At 39.7% G+C, this 24,214-nt stretch overlaps 1 protein-coding gene across 1 annotated transcript in view; it reads right to left on the bottom strand.

Moving 5' to 3' along the window:
• Eph (Eph receptor tyrosine kinase) overlaps positions 1 to 24,214 on the bottom strand; it is a 287,254-nt gene that overhangs the window by 185,649 nt on the left and 77,391 nt on the right. The gene's annotated exons all lie outside the window — the stretch shown is intronic.

Here is a 24,214-nt window from a genome sequence, read left to right on the forward strand (position 1 = left end):
TCTGTATGGTCTGTAGAGTGTTGCAGTGTGTTTTACTGAGGTTTGGAGCCCAAGCAGGGCTTGCATAATTCATCAATGAACGTATATATTGTTTGTATACTGTGGTGGTGGTTTCTTTGTTGTGTTCAAATGTTGTGTGGGCAAGTGACATCAGGGCAATGAGTCTTGGTGTTATTTTATTTTCAATGTTTGTGATGTGTTGTTTAAATGACTCTGATGTATTGTATGTTACACCAAGAATGTGTGTGTGTGTGTGTGTGTGTGTGTGTGTGTGTGTGTGTGTGTGTGTGTGTGTGTGTGTGTGTGTGTGTGTGTGTGTGTGTGTGCACGTGCGTGCGTGTGTGTTTGTTTATGGTGAGGTGTGCAATGTGACTGTTCTGCTGTCCAGTTTGTGAAAAGGGTCACTGTAGATTTGGCTGTGGCTATTTTGAGCCTGTTTGTGGTGAACCATTCGTGTAGTGTGTTGACGTAAGATTGAAGAACGTGTGCAGCTGTGCTTGCATTTTGATGTGTACATGAGTGCTATGTCATCTGCATAGGAAGCTATGTGTATCTGTGGTGTGTGTGGTGTGAGTATGTCGTGCATGTACAGGTTAAAGAGTGTAGGGAACAAAACAGATCCTTGGGGGACGCCATTTGTGAAGTTTCTGATGTTCGAGGACTAACCGGCAAATGTTACATGAGCACATCTGCCTGCTAAGTAGTTTGCCAGCCATCTTTTTGTGTTACTGTGCATGTTTATGCTGAATAATTTGTTTGTGAGGTGTTGGTGGGGGATGGCATCAACAGCTTTGCTAATGTCTAGTGTGACTAGGAGTGTTCTGCATGGTGGCCTAGCTGAATTCATGCCATCAAAAACTCTCTATGTAAGGTCTGTAAGAAGGGTGTTTGTGGAGTGGAGTGGCCTAAAGCCATGTTGTGATGGGGCTAGGGGGGGTGTGAGGTGTAACTAGTTGTAGCACCAGTCGTTCAGTGACTTTAGAGGGGGTGCAGAGAGGTGTGATGGGGTGGTGTGAGTAAGGTAGTGTGGGGTTTTTGTTGGGTTTAGGGATAGTGATGATAATGCCATGCTTCCAGATGTTGGGTATTATGTTGTGTGAGTAGCTGCAGTTTGATATGTTGGTGAGCGCTTGTATGCCTTGTGGTCCAAGGTGTTTAAAGGTGACTGTTGCTCATGTTGTCTGGTCCACAGGCAGATGCGTGCTTAAAGTTGCTGATGATGTGCTTCGTCTGGTTGTAAATGAAAGGTGTGTAGTCTGGGTCTGTGGGGAACTGTCTCTTAAGTCGGATGATACGTCGGTCATTGCGATGGGGGTTTAGATGGCCGACATGTGAAAGTGATCGATGAGAGAGTTTGTTTGTTGTCTGTTTGAAGGTATGGTGTCTGGTGTTGTGATGGCAGCATGTGACTGTGTAGTGTTGCTGTTGGAAAATGTGATGCTGTTTAGTGTTTTGCAGAGTTTGCTGATGTTTGTTTTGTGATGTGTCTGGAGATAATTTTTCCAGTTTAGTGTTTGCTGTTCTGAAATTTTATTGTTTATTTGAGTGTTGAGTTCTTGTATTTCTTGTACGGTGTCTTGTGTATGGGGTGTTGGGGAGTGTCGCAATGTGTCCCGTTGTCTGATGAGGCCTTGAATTTCTGGTGTGAAGTTGGGGTTGTCTCTCTTTCTGTTGCCTCTACGGATGTGTCTTTTGTCTGCGTTTTGTATAATTGTATTTAAAGTGTGCACAGCGGTGTTGATGTTTGTGATAGGTGTACTGTTTAATGTTCTAAAATGTTCTGTTTCATTTGTGAAGGCCTCCCACCTGGCTCTCTTATAATTAGTGTATGTGTGTCTGTGGCCAGCTGGGGTGATTCTGGTTTTGGTAGTGATGATGATTGGGAGGTGATCAGATCCAAGGTTTTTGACCACACTCCAGGATGTTGTGGGGACGAGGTTTGAGGAACAGAAGGTGATGTCTGGGAATGATGGGAGGAAGAGGGCTTGGTGTGGGATATGGGTATGCTGATGGAGATTATTCAGCATGAAAAGATGATCTCTCTGGGATTGCAGTATCAGCCTCTGTCTGTGTCAGGGTTATTGACATGCCAGGCCGAAGCCTTGGCACTGAAATCACCACCCAGGATGATGTTGGGTATGTTAGTGATGTGGTGTATTTGTGGAAAGTAACTGTGTGGTACTGTGGGGGACGACTAGGAGGGAATGTATGTGTTGGCGATTGTTATATGTGATTTGTTACCAGTGCATATTTTAATTGATTGTATTTCTGTTGTGGTGTCAAGTGGGGAAAGAAGTGACTTTGTGTGTGCACTGGAATCTGAGAAATTAATGGATTTGTGTACCAGGGTGATGAGTCCACCACCACCACTGTCGGCCCGGTCTTGTCGAATGGTGGTGAAATTGTGAAATGTACCATATATGTAGGCGTATAAGGCTGACCTGTGTATAAGACTACTCCTAGTATTTCCATACAAAATGTGGGTTTAGAGATATACTCTGTGCATAAGACGAACCCCAACTCATTAGACACTGGCAGCTTGCTGCCCAACCAACCCCAGTCCTTTATTACTCTTCCCAATGACCAGTGAAGTGATGCTACTAACACATTGCTGAGCAATGCAGCCTTTGGTTAGGTTTTACTTTAAACCAGCTTCTTCTATGGAATTTACAGGCTATCTAGGCTGCATGTGCCACCTCTGTTATCAAAACTGGTTACAATTTAATATTCGAGTATAAACTTACACTGTGTTAAAAACTTAAAAGCATGTGACTGTGAATTTTATAAAATAGGTTAATCGAAAGTTACATTTTATTAAAGTCATCACATCAACTGTCAGTGATTAAAAACTTTCAAAATCAGTATCATCCACATCAGACATCGCTCATCCATCCATCCATCATCCAATCCTACTTTGCCCTATGAGAAGCATAGGAGCCCGGGGCTACGCATTTGGCCCTGACAAATAATTTAAGATGAGAGTGACCAGCCTCACTCATCCCTCAGTGGCATTACATGAGCAATAAACCCCAACCACCCCAAGGATATAAACCTTCGCTGGCTCAATTCGATTGGAGCGCAATAATTACCCAATAAACCACCAGGTGCCAAAATTTGGTTATATGATTACCACCCAGTGCAGTAAATGGTTTCCTGGTGTACAGGAAACCATTTAGCTTGTCACTCAGTGTAGAGTCACCCACAGACAAAAGGAAGAGGAAAGAATGAAGGAAAGAAAGACAGAAGAGGGAGCGCAAAGTCACCATGGGCAGAAGGACAAGGAAAGCATGAAGGAAAGAATGACAGAAGTGGATGGAAGTAAGAAGGATGGAGGAGAGGAAAGGGCAGACACCCGAGAGCAGCACTATATTGAGTGAGTGGAGGGTAAGTGCCCCCACCTACCACAAGATCAGTTCATAAACTTCACCCTGAGCTAAAGTTTGCAGTTCTTTGTCGTAAGGATCAAACTCTGAATTCAAAGGTGTAGCTTCGACTTGGAGGTGATTTGTTTGTGGCCACCCCAAACGGGATTGAGGCGTCTGGCAATAGATAGATAGATAGCTTCGGCATCGGCTTCCTCTTTCTCATCCGGCCACAAAATATAATCTTCTGTGCCATCCACTGAACTGGATATTCCACATTTCTTGAAAGAGTTGATGACTGTTTCCTCAGAAATATCATTCCATGCCTCGATAATAAAATAACAGCTCATCCAGACCTGAAGCATGCATATTCCCACCACTTGTACAGTATACGACTTTTTACCACTGATCATTCACTCATTCCACTGCTCACAGATGCGGTCTTTGAATGGTTTATTCAGACAGACATCAAGTGGTTGTAGGACTGAAGTTAATCCACCAGCAATAATGGCAATGTCACTGTTGTTTATCATTGTTCGTAATGAGTGGTGCATCAGATCTGGAAACCCTGCGCTCAGTGGTAATTTGTAAACAACCCAGCCCACAATGGTATTCATAGTGTGGGCTCAACAGGTTACTCATCTTTCTTTTGTCCTCATGGCTGTATCCATGGAGATATTTTTTATAAAAGTTTGCCTTCATATAGAAAACAAGTTGTGTTTGATGATGATGTTAGTAATTTAAACAGATTTTGACCTATATGTACTATATTCAGGGAAACAAGGGTCAAGGTGAGTGTTTGGCATTGTTCCCTATCATGCCTATGGATCCCATAACCACAGGATGTAGAGGTTAGGATTTTATACCCGGTGTTTAGGATGACCCCCAATTTTGGGCCTTTTTTTATGAGGTTCAAGAGTCACCCTATACACCGGCTAATACGGTCAGTGTTTTTTGTGTACTGTTTAGTTTTGTTTCTTGTAAGATGGCAATGTGTATGTTATGTTGTTTGATTAATTGTGTGAGTTTTTGTTTTTTGGTGTTTATGCCATCTATGTTTAACTGAAGGATGTTTATGTTGTGTGTGCGATGTGCGTTGGCTGCTGCAGCATGGGGGGGGGGGAGGTGGTGGTGTGGGTGGAGGGGAAGGGGTAGGAGAAGGTTGTGGTGAAGGTAAGGGTTGGGGTGGATTAGGATGGGGTGGAATGCAATAGGTTGGGTGATTGGATGCTGTAGGAAGGATCGGTGGGTTTGACTGAGGAGGTGTGGAGGAAGCAGGAGTAGTGTTGGTGGGGGGATTAGTGGGTGGGGGGAAGGGGCATAAGGAGCAGGTCCAGGTGTTTGTGTAATGTTTTCTGGACGAAAGTGTTGTGCAGGTGTAATGGGTCCAGTTCTTGCAAGAATTGCATTGAACTGAACCCTTTGTCTGTTGGCTTGACGTGATAGGTTTTGAGCATGTTGGACATGGTGTATTTGTTGGTGGGTCCTGGATTGCTCTCAATGTCCCCGGCTAGAAGACGTCATCGAGAAATGACCGCTGGAGAGTCATTTCTCGGTGCAGAAAAAACGGTGTTGTTGTACGTGTTGTGTTAAGGAGTGTAGTACTGGCCCTAAACACTGCAATCATGTTGCCCCTCTCTCTCCTTTCTTCTAAAAAAGTCAGATCCAGCTTTTCCAGCCTCTCTCTCTGTACGACAGATCTGCCAGGCTGGGGACCATCTTGGTTGCTGTTCTTTGTATTCTCTCGATCTTGTTTATATCTTTCTTTATGTGTAAGGACCACACTACTGCTGCATATTCCAACCTGAGGCAGATCATGGCCACTATCAATTTTTTCATAATCTCCTCATCCATGTAATTAAATGCTACTCTTACGTTAGTCAAGAGACTGTATGTCTAACTATCTTGCTCATGTGTTTTTCACTCTTATGTTAGTCAAGAGATTGTATGTCTAACTATCTTGTTCATGTGTTTTTCAGGTGACAAACTATCTTTGACCAGCACTCCCAAGTCTTTCTCTTCTCTTGTTTTTGTGATTGTTTCATTACCCATCAAATAATTCAGTAATGGCCTCTTGGTACTTTTACCCATTTCCAAAACTTTAAATTTTTTTGCACATCCAGCTCCAATCATGAATCCTATCCAGGTCCTCCTGCAGCATTTTACAGTCTTCCTCAACTTCTGTCCTCCTTAAGATTTTTGCATCATCCGCAAACAGACCTGCACAACTGTTCATTCCATCTACCATATCGTTTACATAAATCAGGAATGTTACTGGCGCTAAAACTGGGTCCTGTGGGACTCCACTTCCCTCCATCCAGACATCTTGTCCTTTATTACTGTCCTCATTTGTCTGTCTCTCAAGAAGTCTCTCATCCACTCCTGGAGGTTTCCCTTCAGTCCTCCTATGTGCTTCGATTTCCACATTAGTCGCTTACCTTGTTAAAGGCTTTCTCCAAATCTAAATACACACAATCCACTCAACTGTCTCTCTCCTGTGGCAGTCAATCACTACTGAGCAAAAGCTCAACAAGTTGGAAACACACGACCTTCCACTTCTGAATCCAAACTGACTTTCATCCAAAATGTTCATCTCCTCCAGATATTTTATCCATCTGTCTTTCAAGACTCTCTCTCTCACAATTTTGCGACTATGCTGGTCAGGGACACTGGTCTATAATTCAGGGGTTCTTCCTTGTTTCCTCTCTTATAAACTGGTACCACATTGGCCTTCTTCCATTCCCAAGGCACTTTCCGTTCTTCCAGAGACCACATAATTAAACCATGAATCTTATTGCCAGTTGTTCTCTGCATTCCTTCAGTACCCAATCAGAAATTCCATCTGGTCCTGGGGCTTTCCTTACATCTTGAGTTTCCAGTAATTTATACACTTCCTGCACTTCCACTTTTATATCTCTTATCACTACATTTCTAGTCATTCCCTCCCCCTCCACAAAATCCCTTTCATTAGTGAAAACCGATTGGAAAAATTTGTTCATTATTTCAGCCTGCACTGCCGCATCTTTATAGACCTCTCCTTCTACTTTCAGTTTTGTGATCCCTTCCTTTTGTTTCAATCTGCCATTAACAAATCTATAAAACAATTTGGGTTCTTCCTTACATTTGTCAATTATATATAGCTTTTTCAAAGTTCTTTTCTTCCTCTCTATGTATTCTTGTACATTCATTTCTAGTTCTTCTATATTCTTCCTTTATTCTATTAATACCTCTCTTTCTCCAGTTGTTCCATGCCATGTCCCTCTCTTTTTTATGCTATCATACACCTTCTGTAAATTCAATCCTTCTTACTGTTTTCTTTCCTACTTACTCTTGGAACATATTTTTCCACTCCCAAATTACAGAGCACTAGAAAGATATCCCATTTCCTCTGCATATCTCTTGTGTCTCTGAATTTTCTCCAATCTGCATTTTCAAAAAATTTCCTCAATCCTGTAAAGTTTGCTTTCCCAAGGTTGTATCTTCCTTGCCTTTAAAGATCATCTCTTGGCACCATGTTCCCTTTTATCATTTGGAACTCAATGACCACATGATCACTTTTTCCTATAGGACACTGATATTTCAAAGATTCAATTAAGTCAGGTTCTTTGGTTAGCAGTAAATCTACTCTTGCTGGTGTGTCATCATCCCTGAATCTTCTGTCTCCTTTGACCCACTGAGTCATTACATTATTCATTGCTATAGTTAACAATCTAGTGCCCCACGAATCTTCACTTCCTCCTGAGTCCCATTCCTCCCAGTTCACTTCTTTACAATTAACCTCACCCATTGGAATTATGATGCTGCTTTTCTCAATCACTTTCTGTAGATATCTAACCATGTCTGACAACATCTCCTGGTATTCATCGTCATTCCATGCCCTTGTTTTAGGGGGAACATATACTACTGCCATGTCTCTCTTGCCATTCTCTCCAGTTTCTAATTTCATATTTATCACTTCAGCACTACCCTCTCCCAGTTCCACATTATCCACACTGATGTTCTTCACTGCTATCATTACTACTCCTCCCGTTCTTTCTTTTCTGTCTCTTCTCCACAGTTTGTATTTACCATCTCCCATATGGATATCAATATTCTCTCGTAACTTGGTCTCTACAAGGCACATAATATTTGGTTCACGTAACTTCATGAAATCGTTGATTCTAACCTTGCCGATAATAAACCATCAACATTAGTATATGCCACTTTCCAACTGTTTCGTTGTTCTTTATTCCCTCTTCTCTCCCTCGGTACCATTTCCTCAATTTCTGATCCATAGCTCTCCAACAGGACACTGTCTTCTCTTTCTCCATTCTCTGTTCATTTTCTGACTTTGCTTCCTTTACTAGCTCCTTTATTTTGGCTCTTTCTTTCTCATTTGCATCTCTCCTTATCCAAACATTCTTGAACTCCTCTTTGTCTGATAATTTTCATGTTCTGTTGATGATTTCATTTACCATTACCTGAGACTTAAACTTTAAGTGGCCCCGCTCCTCCTTCCTTGTACTCTTCTAGCCTAGACACTTCTTCAATCTCTTCTTGAGCTTCATTGTTACCCTCCATAACTACAGATACTATCTCATTAGCCTTACTCAGTTCTTCTCTTTCCCTATCTGATCTTACTGTCATATGTTTTTCTTTTTCTCCTGAAATTATCACGCATTTTTACTTCTCTGCTACATCCCTGACTAAAGATTCTCTACTTCTTAGTAGCCTAACCACTTCCTTCTCCACCTTTTCCTTCCTTTGTTGTTCTAAAATCTCTTTCAAATCTATATATCCTTCCTCTTGAATTTCTCCCACCCCATGTGTTGCTCCTTGATTTCCTTAATGTGTTCATTTTGCATCCTTGATTTTGATTCATGCTCATCAAGTTTACTTTTCATCCTGTCCCTTTCTTCTTTCAACCTCTTATTTTCCCTCCTGAGATGTTTTATTTCCTTTGAGGCAGATTCGTTACTCACTTTTAATTCTGTAACTTGTCTTTCTTGCTCAGCATTGCGTGTGCTGACGCTTTCCAACTGGCTCTGTACTACCTTTATCTCTTTCTCCTGTTCTAAGGTCCATTTCTGCCACTCTAATTATTGTCCATACCTTTTTTAACTCCTGAACATTCCTCACTGCCATTTTCTCCACTCCTGCTAATCTTGTTTGGTTTAGTACTTCCTTTACCCTTATCCTCATCAGAGAAGCCCACAAATTCACTGCCACCAGATGTAAATAATGAATTATCCCTTTCTACCATGATGCAGCCTATGAAAACTTTCTACTTCCACTGTGTCTTCTACTCTTGTTTGACTGAAACTTGAGGTTTTTACACCAATGTCAGATGGGACCACCACTCACGTATTCATTCACATAATCACAAATAGGCTGGTCTCATTTTCGCTGCTGACTCGGTGATTATTTCCCCACGATCCACAAAGAGCTCCATCTCTGTTGGCGACCTGTGTGTGTGTGTGTGTGTGTGTGTGTGTGTGTGTGTGTGTGTGTGTGTGTGTGTGTGTGTGTGTATGTATGTATTTACCTATTTGTATTTACCTATTTGTAGTATACAGGAATTGAGCAATGCTCGTGTTGTCCTGTCTCCATATCCACATTTATCAAGTCTACCTTTACACACATGAATGTTTTTCTCATGCACCACCTCTTTGTCTAAGTCGTTCCAAATATTTAAGAATATACCTAATTGTGATATACACGGAATGTACTATGCTCGTGGGTTTCCGTCACTGTTTCTCAATAAGTCGAATTTAACTTTAAACTCGTTTAAGTTTTTAGACTGGACGATCTCTTTGTCCAGGCTATTCCATAAGTCTATACTTCTGTAAGGAAAGCTATATTTCTTGATATCCTTCAAGCAGCTTGACTTTTTCAATTTCATTTCATGTCCTCTTGTTGCTCTCTTATCCCATACAAACAGATCTTCTTTGTCAATTTTATCTACTCCCACCATGGTCCTGAATACCGCAATCATGTCTCCCCTCTTTCTCCTTTCCTCTAACGAAGGCAAATCCAGTTTTTCCAGCCTCTCTCTGTATGACAGGTCTGTCAGACTGGGGACCATCTTGGTTGCTGTTCTTTGTATTCTCTCAATCTTGTTTATATCTTTCTTTTGTGTGGGGACCACACTACCGCTGCATATTCTAACCTGGGGCGGATCATGGCCACTATCAATTTTTTCATCATTTCCTCATCCATATAATGAAATGCTACTCTTATGTTAGTCAAGAGCTTATAAGTCTCTCCAACTATCTTGTTAATGTGCTTTTCTGGTGACAAACTATCTTGGACCAGCACTCCCAAATCTTTCTCTTCTCTCCTTTTTGTGATTAATTCATTACCCAAAAAATAATTCAGTGATGGTCTCCTGGTACTTTTACCCATTTCCAATATTATACATTTCTTTACATTAAATTTCATTTCCCACGTCCGGCTCCAATTGTGTATCCTATCCAAATCTTCCTGCAGTATTTTACAATCCTCCTCAACCTCTATCTTCCTCAAGATCTTTACATCATCAGCAAACAGACTCGCATAACTGTTCACTCCATCTACCATATCATTTACGTAAATCAGGAACATTACTGGCGCCAACACTGAGCCTTGAGGGACTCCACTTGTTACTTCCCTCCATCCAGACATCTTTTCCTTTATTACTGTCCTCATTTGTCTGTCTCTCAAAAAGTCTCTCATCCATTCCAGAAGTTTCCCCTTTAGTCCTCCTATATATTCTAGTTTCCACATTAGTCTCTTATGAGGTACCTTGTCAAAGGCCTTCTCTAAGTCTAAGTACACACAATCCACCCAACCATCTCTCTCCTGTACCACATCAATCGCTCTTGAGTAAAAGCTCAACAAGTTTGAAACACATGACCTTCCACTTCTGAATCCAAACTGACATTCAGCCAAAATATTCATCTCTTCCAGATATTTTATCCATCTGTCTTTCAGGATTCTCTCACACAATTTTGCGACCATGCTGGTTAGAGACACTGGTCTATAATTCAGGGGTTCTTCCCTGTTTCCTCCCTTGTAAATTGGTACCACATTTGCCCTCTTCCATTCTTTTGGCACTTTCCCCTCTTCCAGTGAGCATACAATTAAGCTGTGAATTTTATCCGCCAGTTGTTCTCTGCATTCCTTCAGTACCCAATTAGAAATTCCATTAGGTCCTGGGGCTTTCCTTACATCTTGAGTTTCCAGTAATTTATACACTTCCTGCACCTCCACTTTTATATCTTTCATCACCGGAACATTTCTAATCACTCCCTCCCCTTCCACAAGCTCCTTTTCTTTAGTGAAAACTGACTGGAAACGTTTGTTCATTATTTCTGCTTGCATTGCCGCATCCTTAAAGACCTCTCCATCTACTTTCAGCTTGGTGATTCCTTCCTTTTGTTTCAGTTTGCCATTAACAAATCTATAAAACAGTTTGGGTTCATCCTTGCATTTGTCAATTATACCTTTTTCAAAATTCCTTTCTTCTTCCCTACGTATTCTTGTGTATTCGTTTCTTGTTCTTTTATATTCTTCCTTTGTTCTGTCGTTACCTCTCTTTCTCCAACTGTTCCACGCCTTATCTCTCTCTTTTTTTGCTATCATACACCTTCTATTAAACCACTCCTTTTTCCTGTTTTCTTTCCCTCTTACTCTTGGTACAAATTTTTCCACTCACAAATTATAGAGGTCTAGAAAGATATCCCACTTCCTCTGTATCTCTCGTTTCTCTTAATTTTCTCCAATCCGCATTTTCAAAAAAGTTTCTCAATCCTGTAAAATTTGCTTTGCCAAAGTTGTATCTTCCCTGTCTATGAGGCTCGTCTCTTGGCTCGATGTTTCCTATTAACATCTGGAATTCAATGACCACGTGATCACTTTTTCCCAAAGGACAGAGATATTCCAATGATTCTATTACATCAGGTTCTTTGGTGAACAGTAAATCTAACCTTGCTGGTGTGTCCTCACCTCGAAACCGTGTCTCTTCTTTGACCCACTGCGTCATCACATTATTCATTATTATATTTAATAACATAGTACCCCACGAATCCTCGCCGCCTCCCGAGTACCATTCCTCCCAGTTCACCTCTTTACAATTAAAGTCACCCACCAAAATTATATTATTGCTTTTCTCAATTATTTTTTGCAAGTAGCTAGCCATATCTGACAACATCTCATGGTATTCGTCATCCTTCCATGCTCTTGTCTTTGGGGGAACATACACTACCGCCATATCTCTCTTAACATTCTCTCCAGTTTCTAATTTCATATATATCACTTCAGCCCTGCCTTCTCCCATTTCCACAGTATCTACATTTATGTTGTTCTTCACTGCTATCATCACTCCTCCTCCCTTTTTTTCTTTTCTGTCTTTTCTCCACAGTTTGTATTTACCATCTCCCAAATGAACATCAATATCTTCTCTTAATTTGGTCTCTACAAAGCACATGACATCAGGTTCATGTTCTCTCAAGAAATCATTAATTTCGATCCTTGTCGATATGAAACCATCAACATTAGTATATATCACCTTCAAATTATTTTTGACATTATTAATACCCTCTTCTCTCCTACTCTCTGTCCGTACCACTTCCTCAAATTCTGATCTTTCACAACCATCCCCCCTAGTTTCCTTCACTTCTATTTCCTTAAATACCATTTCCTTACTTTCATATCCAATACTCTCCAAAAAAAAGTATTACGTTCTTCCTCTGTCCTCTTATCATTTTTTTCCTTTACTTCTTCCTTTAATGATTTTAAAACTTCTCTTTCTTCTTCATTCAGATCTTTTCTTATTATAATATTTTCCATCCCCGCCTCTTTGCTTAATTTCCAGGTCACTTTAAGTATCTCATTTATTACACTTTCTGATGTAAACTTGACTCTCATTGGTCTTGTTTCTCCTTTCTTGTAAGGCCCTATCCTCCTTACTTCCTCAATTTCTTTTACCCACTTGTCTCCTTCGGGGTCAATCTTGCCTAATATTCCTCTCACCATGTTCGTGTCTCTCTCGAGTCTTGGAACCTAACCTTTTCTTCTTCTTCCCTGTTTCCAAATACTACCACACATCTGTTCCTTTCTACAGTTTCTCTCACTATTTTCTCTTTTTTCTTCAGTATTTTCACTACATTTTCTTCCATTTCTTTCTTGTTCATTTCCCTTTCTTCCTGGATGATCTCTCTTAAGCTGACCACTTCTTTCTGTTCTTCTTCTACGTGTGCCCACTTTGCCTTGTGTTCTTCTAATACATTACTCACCTTCTCCGTTTTATTAGTACTCTCTTCAAGTTTCCTCCTCAGTTCAACATTTTCCTGCTTCAAATTCTTAATCTCTTCATTGGCTGTTTCGTTGGACTGGATTAGACTCTGTATGGTGGTTTCCGTATTTCCTGACACATCCTTTATCACTAGATTCTCTACTTTTTTTTCGAGTTCACTAATCCTCATAATTAATGTTTTCACCAGGTCCATGACATTAGTATTAGCATCAAATCCTTGAAATTCCATTCCCTCATTGTTTACATTTTCGGCCATGTTTAACGTACCGGTAAAGTACCTAAACAGCTGTTACCGAATAAGCCACAAACATTCATGTATGCTATTGCCAACAAATCTTTACATTTTTGGTAGTCTACTAACTTTCATTATTTTAAATTTAAAGAAAGACCATAGCAGACAGGACAGACAAAATTCCTGAAACTACTCAAGGTTAGGAGCGATGCCTGGGACGTCCTCTCTCTCCGGCTGTTCGTGTGTGTGTGTGTGTGTGTGTGTGTGTGTGTGTGTGTGTGTGTTCTTACCTAATTGTATCTTTACAGGAATGAGTCAAGCTCGTATTGTCCCGTGTCTTAGACCATATTTATCGTACATATCCTTAAATTTGTGAATTGTTTTGGCACACACTATTTCATTCGGTAATGCATTCCATTGATCAATTGCTCTGTTTGGGAAACTGAATTTCCTTACGTCTTTATCACCTCTCTTCTTATGCAGTTTTTTGCAGTGTCCTCTTGCTGATGCTTCTCCATATGTTAAGTAATCATTTATGTCTATTTTCTCCTTTCCTGATATGCACTTATATAGCACTATCATGTCACCTATTTTCCTTCTCTCCTGTAGTGTTGGTAGATTCAGTTTATTTAGTCTTTCTTCGTAGCTTAGGTCCCTTAAGCTTGGTATCCATCTTGTAGCGGCCCTATGAACTTTTTCAATCTTGTCTATATGCTTTTTGAGATGAGGACTCCAGACTACTGATGCATATTCCAGGGTTGGTCTAATGAATGATGTTATTATCCTTTTTAGCATGTCTTCATTTATGTATGTGAATGCTATTCTCATATTTGCAAGCAGTGTATACATGTTCCGTACCTTCTCGCTGATGTGGTCAGCCGGAGATAGTCTGTTATTGATAATCACACCTAGGTCTTTCTCTCTTTCTGATGTGTATAGGGTTTTATTTCCTAACTTATAATCCCAATCAGGTCTTTTTCCACTTTTACCAAACTTGATTACATGACACTTGTCCACATTGAATTCCATTTGCCATGTACTACTCCATTCATGAAGTTTATTTAATTCTTCTTGTAGCTCCCTACAAGAGTCTGTGCTAGTAATTCTCCTTTGTATTTTTGCATCATCTGCAAACATATTCAGATAGCTCTCATTTCCAGTGTTCCTGTTTATATCATTTATGTACACTAGAAACATGATTGGTGCCAGCACCGAACCCTGTGGTACTCCACTAGTCACTTCTTTCCATGATGAGTTGTTTCCTCTTAGTACTGTCCTCATTTCTCTTTTTATGAGAAAGTCTTGCATCCAACAAAACAGTTTGCCTCGAATTCCTCCTTGATGGTACAGCTTCCATAAAAGTCTTTGGTGTGGTACTGTGTCAAAAGCTTTCTTGAAATCTAAATATATACTGTCCACCCATCCTTCCCTTTCCTGTATTGTGTTTGTTACTCTGTCATAGTAGCTCACCAGATTAGTAACACATGATTTTCCTTTTCTGAAACCAAACTGTCTTTCTGTTATCATACTGTGTTTTTCTAGATGATTTACCCAAGCTTTTCTTATAAGTTTTTCTAATACCTTGCTTACAACACTAGTCAGTGATACTGGTCGGTAGTTGAGAGGATTTTGTCTATTTCCTTTCTTGAATAAGGGGACTATATTTGCTTTTTTCCAAATATCAGGTAGTTTCCCTTGACTCAAAGATTTCTTGAAAATTAAAAATAATGGTTTACTTAACTCCTTTGCACATTCTCGTAACACCCAACATGAAATTTCATCAGGACCACTTGCTTTTCCTCTGTCTAATCTACTTAACTCCTCTTGTATTACTTTTTCTGCTATTTGTATATCTGGTAGTATGTGTGGACATGCGTGTTCCACATAGTCCCTCTCAAAATTTTTTTCTTCTGTAAAAACTAATTGGAAATTCTTATTTAATGCTTCACAAATATCTTTCTCTTGTGTATAAGTGATTCCCTCGTCCGTGATGGATTGTATTATATCTTTTACTTTGGTTTTGCTTCTGATATAGCTGTAAAACAGCTTTGGTTGATCACTACTTTTATTTATTATATCCTCCTCCTCAAACTGTTTTTGGGCTTCCCTCCTTATTCTTGTATAGTCGTTTCTTGCCTGTTTGTAATTATTATACGCCCTTTCACTATTGTGTCTTCTGTATCTATTCCACAACAAATCTCTTCTTTCTTTTGATTTTTTTACATTCTGTATTGAACCATTTCTGTATTTTCTTATCTGCTTCTTTGTGCTGTGGGATGTACTTCTGGACTCCTATTTCATAAAATTCACAAAAATTTTTATATACAGCATTTAAATCTTGTCCTCTAAGCTCATTTTCCCAATCAAATTCTAAGAAATACTTCTTTAGGTCTTGATAATTTCCCTTTTTATAGTTTAGTCTCTTTTTGTAACTGTCAGTGCTGTTTACTATGTCATATGCTATCCTGAAGTTATAATTTAGTACTGCATGATCGCTTTTGCCGAGTGGAGGGTGATATATTAAACTGTCAATGTCATTTTCTTGCCTAGTAAATATTAGATCTAGCACTGAAGGTACATCAAGTCCTCTTTTCTAGTGGTTTCCCTCACGTGTTGCGTTAAGAAAAACTCTTGTACGAGATCCAGGAGCTTTTGGTCCCAACAGCTTTCTTGGCTATTTATATCTAGAGTATTCCAATTTATATTTGTATTGAAATCCCCAGTTAGTATAATTCTTTCCGATTTCTCTTCCATTTTATGTAGCAAGGATCTTATACTCTGAATTGTACTCTCTGCCAGGTCCTCATATTCGTCTCTTTCCCATGTGTTTGATCTGGGTGGCATATACAAATTGGCTACAATTACTTTACCTTCAGATGTGTCGATCTCTACTGCAATCAGTTGTACTTGTGATGGTATATCTAGGTTTATTTCCTTGACTTTTAGATTTTTCTTAGTTAATATTATAATTCCTCCTCCTTTTTTTAAATTTCTGTCTCTTCTCCATATATTGTATTCCTCTAAGTTTAGTATGTCATTGGATATCCTTGGTGTTAATTTTGTCTCAGTTAGGCATATTTATGGTTCATTTTCTCTGACATAATCATTCATCTCTAGTAATTTAGATACCATTCCATCCACATTTGAGTACATCAACTTTATGATCTTGTTTATGTACTTGTCATGACATGGTTCTACTAACTTCCTCCTTTTTCTTCCATCCTGTTTGTGTACCACTTTCGTACCTGCAAATCCTATTACTTTGTAAAAAAATTTCTTTTTGTCCTCCTCTGATCTTCCCTCATTTTTTGCTTTTGCTTCCTCCCTTTTCTCTTTCAGTAATTCCAGTTCCTCTTGTGTTAGACATCTTTTTATCCATACATTTTTGAACTCCTCTTTTTCCATAAGATTCTTTGCATTTTTTAGTATCTCTTCCACAGTGTTTACACTCTGGAAAGTCACCTTTAGAGGTCTTGTCTTGCTTTTCTCATATTTCCCTAACCTTTTGTGTTCTTCTATGTCTTTACTACAGATTTCCTCTGATACTTCTTTCAGTAAGCTTATTACATTTGCCATCTCCTTTTTGTCTCTAGTGATTTTGTTTTTAATTTCTTCCTCTTCTATACCAGTGATTACTATTGATTTATTTATTTCTACTGAATCTCTGACTAACTTTGGATTGTTTTGGATTATTCTTTTCACTTCCTTTTTAATGTTTTTTTCCTCCACCCTTGTTTCTAAGTCTTTCTTTAATTTCACCATTTCAGCATACGTGATTTCTACACCATTTTTGTAGCTTTGCACAGCTTCATTCACCTGTGTTATCTTCTCCTCAATATCACTGCTCTGGTCCATAAGACTGCTTGCTTGTCTAATTGTCTCTGTGTCATTTTTTAACTCTTCCATAACACTCTCGTGATTAACTACTGTACTTCCCATTTCACTCACTTTCTTCCTAAGGGTCTTCAATTCCACTGTTAGTTCAGTGTGTGTGTGTGTGTGTGTGTGTGTGTGTGTGTGTGTGTATTTACCTATTTGTATTTACCTATTTGTAGTATACAGGAATTGAGCAATGCTCGTGTTGTCCTGTCTCCATATCCACATTTATCAAGTCTACCTTTACACACATGAATGTTTTTCTCATGCACCACCTCTTTGTCTAAGTCGTTCCAAATATTTAAGTATTTACCTAATATACCTAATTGTGATATACATGGAATGTACTATGCTCGTGGGTTTCCGTCGCTGTTTCTTAATAAGTCGAATTTAACTTTAAACTCGTTTAAGTTTCTAGACTGGACGATCTCTTTGTCCAGGCTATTCCATAAGTCTATACTTCTGTAAGGAAAGCTATATTTCTTGATATCCTTCAAGCAGCTTGACTTTTTCAATTTCATTTCATGTCCTCTTGTTGCTCTCTTATCCCATACAAACAGATCTTCTTTGTCAATTTTATCTACTCCCACCATGGTCCTGAACACCGCAATCATGTCTCCCCTCTTTCTCCTTTCCTCTAACGAAGGCAAATCCAGTTTTTCCAGCCTCTCTCTGTATGACAGGTCTGTCAGACTGGGGACCATCTTGGTTGCTGTTCTTTGTATTCTCTCAATCTTGTTTATATCTTTCTTTTTGTGTGGGGACCACACTACCGCTGCATATTCTAACCTGGGGCGGATCATGGCCACTATCAATTTTTTCATCATTTCCTCATCCATATAATGAAATGCTACTCTTATGTTAGTCAAGAGCTTATAAGTCTCTCCAACTATCTTGTTAATGTGCTTTTCTGGTGACAAACTATCTTGGACCAGCACTCCCAAATCTTTCTCTTCTCTCCTTTTTGTGATTAATTCATTATCCAAAAAATAATTCAGTGATGGTCTCCTGGTACTTTTACCCATTTCCAATATTTTACATTTCTTTACATTAAATTTCATTTCCCAAGTCCGGCTCCAATTGTGTATCCTATCCAAATCCTCCTGCAGTATTTTACAATCCTCCTCAACCTCTATCTTCCTCAAGATCTTTACATCATCAGCAAACAGACTTGCATAACTGTTCACTCCATCTACCATATCATTTACGTAAATCAGGAACATTACTGGCGCCAATACTGAGCCTTGAGGGACTCCACTTGTTACTTCCCTCCATCCAGACATCTTTTCCTTTATTACTGTCCTCATTTGTCTGTCTCTCAAAAAGTCTCTCATCCATTCCAGAAGTTTCCCCTTTAGTCCTCCTATATATTCTAGTTTCCACATTAGTCTCTTATGAGGTACCTTGTCAAAGGCCTTCTCTAAGTCTAAGTACACACAATCCACCCAACCATCTCTCTCCTGTACCACATCAATCGCTCTTGAGTAAAAGCTCAACAAGTTTGAAACACATGACCTTCCACTTCTGAATCCAAACTGACATTCAGCCAAAATATTCATCTCTTCCAGATATTTTATCCATCTGTCTTTCAGGATTCTCTCACACAATTTTGCGACCATGCTGGTTAGAGACACTGGTCTATAATTCAGGGGTTCTTCCCTGTTTCCTCCCTTGTAAATTGGTACCACATTTGCCCTCTTCCATTCTTTTGGCACTTTCCCCTCTTCCAGTGAGCATACAATTAAGCTGTGAATTTTATCCGCCAGTTGTTCTCTGCATTCCTTCAGTACCCAATTAGAAATTCCATCAGGTCCTGGGGCTTTCCTTACATCCTGAGTTTCCAGTAATTTATATACTTCCTGTACCTCCACTTTTATATCTTTCATCACTGGAACATTTCTAATCACTCCCTCCCCTTCCACAAGCTCCTTTTCTTTAGTGAAAACTGACTGGAAACATTTGTTCATTATTTCTGCTTGCATTGCCGCATCCTTAAAGACCTCTCCTTCTACTTTCAGCTTGGTGATTCCTTCCTTTTGTTTCAGTTTGCCATTAACAAATCTATAAAACAGTTTGGGTTCATCCTTGCATTTGTCAATTATACCTTTTTCAAAATTCCTTTCTTCTTCTCTACGTATTCTTGTGTATTCATTTCTTGTTCTTTTATATTCTTCCTTTGTTCTGTCGTTACCTCTCTTTCTCCAATTGTTCCATGCCTTATCTCTCTCTTTTTTTGCTATCATACACCTTCTATTAAACCACTCCTTTTTCCTGTTTTCTTTCCCTCTTACTCTTGGTACAAATTTTTCCACTCCCAAATTATAGAGGTCTAGAAAAATATCCCACTTCCTCTGTATCTCTCTTGTTTCTCTGAATTTTCTCCAATCTGCATTTTCAAAAAAGTTTCTCAATCCTGTAAAATTTGCTTTCCCAAAGTTGTATCTTCCCTGTCTCTGAAGCTCATCTCTTGGCTCGACATTTCCTATTAACATCTGGAACTCAATGACCACGTGATCACTTTTTCCCAAAGGACAAAGATATTCCAATGATTCTATTACATTGGGTTCTTTGGTGAACAGTAAATCTAACCTTGCTGGTGTGTCCTCACCTCGAAACCGTGTCTCTTCTTTGACCAATTGCGTCATCACATTATTCATTATTATATTTAATAACATAGTACCCCACGAATCCTCGCCGCCTCCCGAGTACCATTCCTCCCAGTTCACCTCTTTACAATTAAAGTCACCCACCAAAATTATATTATTGCTTTTCTCAATTATTTTTTGCAAGTAGCTAGCCATATCTGACAACATCTCATGGTATTCGTCATCCTTCCATGTTCTCGTCTTTGGGGGAACATACACTACCGCCATATCTCTCTTAACACTCTCTCCAGTTTCTAATTTCATATATATCACTTCAGCCCTGCCTTCTCCCATTTCCACAGTATCTACATTTATGTTGTTCTTCACTGCTATCATCACTCCTCCTCCCTTTTTTTCTTTTCTGTCTTTTCTCCACAGTTTGTATTTACCATCTCCCAAATGAACATCAATATCTTCTCTTAATTTGGTCTCTACAAAGCACATGACATCAGGTTCATGTTCTCTTAAGAAATCATTAATTTCGATCCTTGTCGATATGAAACCATCAACATTAGTATATATCACCTTCAAATTATTTTTGACATTATTAATACCCTCTTCTCTCCTACTCTCTGTCCGTACCACTTCCTCAACTTCTGATCTTTCACAACCATCCCCCTTAGTTTCCTTCACTTCTATTTCCTTAAATACCATTTCCTTACTTTCATATCCAATACTCTCCAAAAAAAGTATTACATTCTTCCTCTGTCCTCTTATCATTTTTTTCCTTTACTTCTTCCTTTAATGATTTTAAAACTTCTCTTTCTTCTTCATTCAGATCTTTTCTTATTATAATATTTTCCATCCCCGCCTCTTTGCTTAATTTCCAGGTCACTTTAAGTATCTCATTTATTACACTTTCTGATGTAAACTTGACTCTCATTGGTCTTGTTTCTCCTTTCTTGTAAGGCCCTATCCTCCTTACTTCCTTAATTTCTTTTACCCACTTGTCTCCTTCGGGGTCAATCTTGCCTAATATTCCTCTCACCATGTTCGTGTCTCTCTCGAGTCTTACGAACCTAACCTTTTCTTCCTCTTCCCTGTTTCCAAATACTACCACACATCTGTTCCTTTCTACAGTTTCTCTCACTATTTTCTCTTTTTTCTTCAGTATTTTCACTACATTTTCTTCCATTTCTTTCTTGTTCATTTCCCTTTCTTCCTGGATGATCTCTCTTAAGCTGGCCACTTCTTTCTGTTCTTCTTCTACGTGTGCCCACTTTGCCTTATGTTCTTCTAATACATTACTCACCTTCTCCGTTTTATTAGTACTCTCTTCTAGTTTCCTCCTCAGTTCAACATTTTCCCGCTTCAAATTCCTAATTTCTTCATTGGCTGTTTCATTGGACTGGATCAGACTCTGTATGGTGGTTTCCGTATTTACTGACACATCCTTTATCACTAGATTCTCTACTTTCTTTTCGAGTTCACTAATCCTCATAATTAATGTTTTAACCAGGTCCATGACATTGGTATTAGCATCAAATCCTTGAAATTCCAGTCCCTCATTGTTTATATTTTCGGCCATGTGTGTGTGTGTGTGTGTGTGTGTGTGTGTGTGTGTGTGTGTGTGTGTGTGTGTGTGTGTGTGTGTGTGTGTGTGTGTGTGTGTGTGTGTGTGTGTGTGTGTTTTATACTGCATGTTATATATATGTGTCTATATATATTTTTTCATAAATGCTCCAACATGCTTGCATGAACTGGCTTTGGTCACCTACTAGTGGCTCTCCATGCTGCTCAATCTCTGGCAGCCCCCCTATTTGCTCCCTTAACCTTGAGTTCAACCTCTATGACCTCCCAGGTCTTTTTTTGGTCTGCGTCTTATAAACCTATCCTTTACGTTTACACCTCTCATCCTCAGCACCCAGTTGTCATCTTCCATCATCTACATGTGCCCACACCAACTCAATCTACCCCTCTTCATCACAGCACTAATACATTCAAGTCCCATCCTTCCTCTCAATTCTTCATTTGAAATTCTAACTACCCCGGGATCTTATTCAAGGATATACTACACATCTATCTAATCATTATCTTCTCTGCATGTTTAAGTCTACAAATTTCCTCTTCCTTTACTGCCCAGATCTCACTACTGTACACTCCAAACACATGCTGGATACAAGGACCCCTTAGCCCTCTAAATATCAAAAGAGGCAACAGCTCTCTGAACTTCTTCCAATCACTTCTTAGCCTACCTTCAGAGCTAGCTCCAGTCCCAACTCTGGCACATAACATGTCCCAGTAAGACTCCTCCAAACACTTGAGAGACTCTCCAGCAAGATCAATCCTTCCCAACCTCTTAACCTCTGCATTAACTCCCCCACACACCACTCACATGAAATCAGCATTACATGCATTATGCACCCTACCTCTAATGCCACCATATCTCTTGCACACCCATTGTCAAAAACACTGCACAAGATGGAGTTACTTCCCACACCCTTGTGCCAAACTACACATGGCCACACTCCCTCTGCTTTGAAAGTACCACCACCAACTGTAGATATCATAACTTTTTCTTTTTTCTTTTTTTTTACCCTCAATCCCTTGTGCCCCATTCCACCTCTCCACTTCCTAAATCATTCCTCCACTTCTCTATCATTCTCCTGATCAACACCAAGTCATCAGCATACATCTCCCATATGAGAGAAGTTCTGATGTCAAGTAAGAGCTTCAAGCACCATGATAAACAATCAAAGAACTTAAGACTAACCCCTGATGCATGCTAACATTCATGAAAAACTCATAATTCAAATTTCCATTCACTCTCACATGGGTGTGAGAACCTTTGTACTCTGCCATAACCACTCTAACCAGCCATTCCTCAATCCCAAGCCTTCTTATTGCCCACTTCCCCACCTCCCTAGGACCTATGTCAAAGGCCTTCAAATCAACAAAATCAGAGTACAGCTCCCTCATCTTTCCTCTTACAGTATTCGTCCAGAACATAAACCCACACTGCACCTCATCAGTATTCACTGTTTCTCTTATTGTACCTTCCAGGACTCACTTCATTACCTTCATTATCCAATCCAAAAGTCTTATGCCTCTATAAATTCCTCTTTCCAGGGCATCACTCATCCCTTTATACACATTTACAACCTCGCTATTCAGTTGTCACCTGGAACAAAACATTCCTATAAAACAGAATTCTTCAAATCAGTAACTAAATTTACTTCTGTATCTCTTAAGACCCTCAACACCTATGCAGCCAACCAAGACTCACCCACTGCCTTCCCCAACTACATTATGTTAGTTGCCCTGCTCACAGTAGCAGCATCAATCAAAAGCCAAGGGGCCAATGGATCTGCTGACTCCAAACATTCCCTGTTCCAGTCAAACTCTTCATTCGGCAACTAGTCATAATGCTCTCTCTAAGAGTCATTAATATCCTCAATGTTCACCATTACCTTTCCTTCGTCATTCTTCACGCACAGCTTGCCTACAATATGTCTACTTTCTATCTTCAACTGTTTTGTCACCGTAAATACCACATTCTTCCTTTTGGTGCTATTAAGGATATCCAGTAAAAGCTCTGAGACTCAGATTCTTCCCTGCATACCTCTTTTTTGGCCCTATGCTTAGCAACCATGTATTTCTCTCTGATACCATCCCTTTTCCACTCATGGAAAAGTCTTTTTTTCTCCTTAGCTCTGGCTTCTAAACCCTCATCCCCCACCATCTTACCTTGTCTTGGTAGGCCCCATGTCCATCCACACAATGAATAACTCTTAGGTGAATGTTCTTGAGAGCTCTGTACTGCTCATTAACACTTCTGTCTACTGTTCCCTGTTCAGCCACCACTCTACTCATCTTGTTATAGAATGCATTCCTTACTGCTTGGTTTTTCAACTTCAGTATTTTCCTCCTGGGTGCACAGGTCTTTTTCTTCACTACCTACCTCTTTGTACCATATCATATATCAGTAATGTGTGTTGCTGCAAAACTCTTCCCCCCCTCCCCCCTATGACTTTCACATTCTTCATTAACCTCCTATCAGCCCTCCTGACCTGGAAATAATCAGTCTGGCTACTAATACCCCCCAGACACATACATAATCAACCTACTTTCTCTGTTCCTAAAAACAGTGTGGCAAGCAATAATGTTCATTGCCTCTCCAAAATATAGTATCATCTTCCCTCCCCCATTCCTCGTACCAAATGCATATCCCTCATGCACCCCTTCATATCCTTAAGCCTCTGCAACCACATTCATTCATTTATCATCTAATTCTATGTTGCCCCATGAGGAGCGTAGGAGCCCAGGGCTAGGCAAGTTGGTCCTGACATTTAAGATGAAAGTGACCAGCCTCACTCATCTCTCAGTGGCATTACATGAGCAATAAACCCCAACCACCCCTTGGATATAAACCTTCACTGGCTCAATCTGACTGGAGTGCTGTAATTACCCACTAAACCACCAGGTGCCAAAATTTCATTATATTGTTACCAACCAGCATAGTAAATGGTTTCCTGGTGTACAGGGAAACCATTTGGTTTGTCACTCAGTGTAGAGTCACCCACAGGCAAAAGGAAGAGGAAAGACAGAAGAGGGAGTGTAAAGTCACCCGTAGGCAGAAGGACGAGGAAAGAATGAAGGAAAGAACACATAGCCACTTAAACACCCACCCTGAGCTACAATCTCATCATCCCCCATACTGCCAATCACACAGATCAAATCATCCCATAATCTATCCTTTCCATCATCATGCCAACCTGTGAAGAATTTTCCAATATTACTGCAACCAGGAGTTTTCCAAACAATATTATAACTGACTTAGACTGTCTGGGAATGTTGTGCAAAATCAGCTACTAGGTTTTTGGCC

Source organism: Coenobita brevimanus, chromosome 51, assembly GCF_032717465.1.
Source record: "Coenobita brevimanus isolate Jiangsu-jjx chromosome 51, ASM3271746v2, whole genome shotgun sequence".
In the NCBI taxonomy this organism is placed as follows: Eukaryota; Metazoa; Arthropoda; class Malacostraca; order Decapoda; family Coenobitidae; genus Coenobita; species Coenobita brevimanus.